Here is a 4,397-nt window from a genome sequence, read left to right as displayed (position 1 = left end):
TCCACTGGCCTAAATTGGTTAACACCTGACCATAATCATAAGTACTACTAGATATTACTTTCGCAATAACAGCTGTGCGTTCATGAATATGAAAACTAGTACTTTAAAGACCAACCTTTTCGCTTCTTACTGCTGCCAATTTTGCTTGCAGATATATATCAAAAACGGAAACTAGCAGAGTAGATCGCAATAAGCAAATCCCAAAACTGTGTGTGACCCACAAACACGTTTCACAAAAATGTAATTTCCGACATAAAAAGACGAGATTGAACTTACAAGTCGCGCGCTATCAAGTCCTAGAGCTAACTTATAACAATCATGAACTCGATTTATAATTTTTAAAGTACGAATTTATAACTAAAAAACACGAAGCTGACCTGACAAAGTGCAGGGTATTGCTAATGTAAGACAGAATTGGTCAATTAGATGCCGGAGTAATCATGACTTGGCAGTTTTTCCCGTTTTATACTGAATTAAGATGAATAATTTTACAAGACAATCAATTCTTCTTGCACGCCAAAGGAAGTTAACTCCTTCAGTTATGCTAGACATGGCTGTTTCGAACGCTGCGTTAAACATTTTTCTTTCTATCACTGCAACTCTGGGAAATTGTTTAATCCTGGTTGCTCTTCAAAACGTTTCCTCTATCCACGTAGCATCAAAACTGCTCTTCCAGTGTCTGGCTGTCACAGATCTTGGTGTTGGTCTTATAACGCAACCATTGTACGCCGCTCTTGAACTAAAAGGTGCTACAAAAGTGAACACGAATTCTTGCATTTATGTTATCAAGGCACAGAGAAGCTCGGCGCTAATTTTGTGTGGCGTATCCATCTTGACTTCTGCCGCCATTAGTGTTGACAGGCTTCTCGCCGTGGTGTTGAGGCAGAGATACAGACAAGTGGTGACTTTAAGGCGAGTTCGTGTTCTTACAATTTGCGTTTGGCTGGTCAGTCTTTCTATTGGCCTAATGGACATCTTTTTGACCCATCATATTACTAACGTTGTCGCTGGAGTGACGATGATACTTTGTGTACTTTTTTCCCTCTTCTCGTACTCGATAATTTTCGTGAAATTACGACAGCACCAAGCTCAGGTCCAAGATGTTATTAACCGAAGACAACCAAATGGAGGAAGAATATCACTCAACATAACACGATACAAAGAAACAGTGGATAGTATAGCTTGGATTCAATTAACTCTAGTTCTTTGTTATGTGCCTTTTTTTGTCTGTTTGATGATAGATCGTAGTCGCGGACCCCTCATTGTTTACGATTTTACGGTGACTCTTTCCTTGTTTAACTCGTCAATTAACCCAGTTCTTTACTGCTGGAAGATGAAAGAAGTAAGGCAAGCAGTAAAGGAAACCGTAAAAAGCCTTTGTTGTTCATCGAATTGAGTCAGTGTAGTTCAATGCCATCTTGAGTTGCTGCTTCAGTTCTTTGCCGCGCACTGTGGCTATAGGCTAGTGGAAATTATTATTAGAGGTAGCCAAAATTATAAATTCAGAAGATCAACATATTCGTGCCTCGGACAATAGCTGGTGCAAAGAACAACAACAATACACTCGATTTTTGTTTGACAAGGTGCATACTGAGGACATATAGTAGATCGCAGTTAGGGTAGCTAATGTAGCCTCGAAGAACAAAGACAGGCAGAAATAACGTAGAAAAATCGAACCAAGTGGTGGGCAGACTGCAACATGAAGCGTTTTTAATGAGAGAAATACTCCAGTTGACTTGATATTTCTTCGGAACCTTAGACGTAATGTAGACTACCATGATTGTTACCTCTTGCAGAAATAAAACCATGTATTATTCCACTATTACGCCATTTTTACCATATTTTGTCAAGAGGACGCACAAAATAGGAGACAGTAACAGTATTTGTAGTATTTAGCTAAAGAGAAATTTGGTGATTACTACATAATTTAAAGTCGAGAAGCATAGCGTGTTCACAAATCAAAGGTGTGACCACAGGGTACCCTCACAACCTGTGTAACCGTTTGTAATTTTATAATTAATATATTGGATTCACGGTTTGCTTTTTCTGTATCGATATATTGATAAATATGCATGGACCAATGTTAAATAAACGTTGTATTACCTTACCTGCGTAGTACTGTCGTCCTTTTGCCTCAGTAGTGGTATTTTGCGCGATTTTGAAGATTTCTAGTTCTCTCTTTACTGTGCTTCTTTATAGAAGGAAAAGGGTGGAAGGTTATTATTTTTTTTTAACGGCTCTAGCGCCAGCGCAATTTAACCCCAGAAAATCGCATCGACTTGCTTTTGAACATCGCAGGGATTGGCCGAAAGATTCAGGCTTCCTCTAGTACTTCTCGCTCAAAAGTTTATCCACACGGCCCGTAGCTAGCCCTCGAAGAAAATCAAAATACCATATCTTCCGAGCGGTCGAAATGCGTAACAAGATTCACGCGTAACAACCTAAAACTATCTTGAAGATTGCCTGTTTCTCATTGGACGCCGTTATTTTTGATCAGCTATTGTTTAACGGTGTCCAATCAGAAAAAGTCTCCCATTTTCAATTTAGATCATAGTTACAGGATGTTCACAGTCTCCCTTTTTGGTTTACATGTTATTTACAGAATCTTGACAGTCTCCCGTTTTCGATTTTTTTTTTAAATTTTGCCAAAGAAAAAAATAAATTAAAATACAAATATGAACAATCAACAAAGAGAAGATGGAAAGAAAAATTATTAAATTACATCGGTGGCGAGGAGGCCTAAAAGAAACTACAAAGCTTATGTAAATTAGGCCTTCCCAAGTAAAAGCATCTACCTATCGTTGACATGCAAGTTGGCAACGTAGAATACAATTATTACAAACATGAACTAAAATTAAAAACAGTTTGAACTTACAAGTTGGTAATAAAGCATACAATTACACACACGTAGTCATTTATATAAGGTGTTGAAATATGTAAACAGTTGTGAAAGTAAATTTACAGGGTGGAAACAACTTGACACAGGAAGTGCAAAATACTTAATTTTCAAAATAGTTGTTAAAAAAGAATGACTTAAGTGCTTTCTTGAAGGAAGCTGTTGAGGAAGAATTGATTACATCAATGTCAAGAGAATTGTAAAACTTAGGTCCCTGATAGAAAACAGAAAATTGTTTAATGTTAGTCCGACAGAAAGGCAAACGAAATGCATGAGAGTTTCTCGAATAATATGTGTGAATTTGACTGTTTAGAGTGAATTTGCTAGCTAACTTGGGAGGAAGAGTTTGATAGGAGAACATGAATAGACCAAGTTGTAACAGGTTAAGATCATGGACTTTTACGATTCCAAGTTTCTTAAATATAGGGTCAGAAGGAGCATTAAAATGAGATTTATCTATGATTCTCACCACTCTTTTCTGCAATTTTACCAGACGAACAATGTTAGTTTTATAGGTGGACGCCCAAACTATATCACAGTAAAAGAAGTAAGGATAAACGAGTGAATAGTACAATACACGTAAAGAGTATGAAGATAAATAAAAACTCCAATTGATTTCGACACTTTGGTAGCCACATGAGAGATCTCAGACTTCCAGGTTAGGTTTTCATCGATGATTATACCCGCGAAAACTGTTAACTTGATCAATTTGTTGTTCATTTATCAAAATTTGAAAATTATAACTTCTACGTTTTTGGTTTGGCTTGAACACTATGAACTTGGCCTTTTTAAGATTCAGTGAAGGCCTATTAACCCTAAACCATACTGACAACTTATTTAACTCGATATTCAGATGATTAACCAAATATTCAGGATCTTTACCAGACAGAAAAACGTTGGTATCGTCCGCGAATAAAATCAGTTGTAGTGCGGTAGATGCATTGACTATATCATTAATGTAAAGAAGAAAAAATAAAGGGCCTAGAATAGAGGCCAGAGGAACCCCACAGGATATATTAAAGCGAGAAGAAACATTACCGTTGAAATCTACTAATTGTAATCTGTTAGAAAAATAGCTTTTTACCCATTTTAAAGCCAGTCCACGTATACCATAGTGTTCAAGTTTGTCAAATAAATATTACGATTAACTGTATCGAATGCTTTTGAGAGATCGAAGAAAATACCAACAGCTATATCACCGCGATCTAAAGCAGAGGAAATCTTATCATGCAAATCAATCAAAGCAGGTGTAGGCATACTGCTCATCACAAAGGAAGTTTAAATTAGTTAGATAATCATTTAAACGGTTATAAATTATTCTCTTAAGAAATTTGGAAAAACTAGGTAGAACTGAAACAGGTCTATAGTTAGTGAACAACTGGTCATCAGCTTTGAATAAAGGTATTACCCGAGCTACTTTCATTTGATCGGGTACCATGCCATGAGCAATTGACAAGTTAATAAATGTGAGCTAAAGGTTCAGAGATTAATTGAATGGGTT

The sequence above is a fragment of the Montipora capricornis genome, unplaced genomic scaffold (genome assembly GCF_036669925.1).
Source record: "Montipora capricornis isolate CH-2021 unplaced genomic scaffold, ASM3666992v2 scaffold_6, whole genome shotgun sequence".
Classification (NCBI taxonomy): domain Eukaryota; kingdom Metazoa; phylum Cnidaria; class Anthozoa; order Scleractinia; family Acroporidae; genus Montipora; species Montipora capricornis.
The sequence above is the reverse complement of the archived record's forward strand: the minus strand, read 5'-3'. Positions refer to the sequence as shown.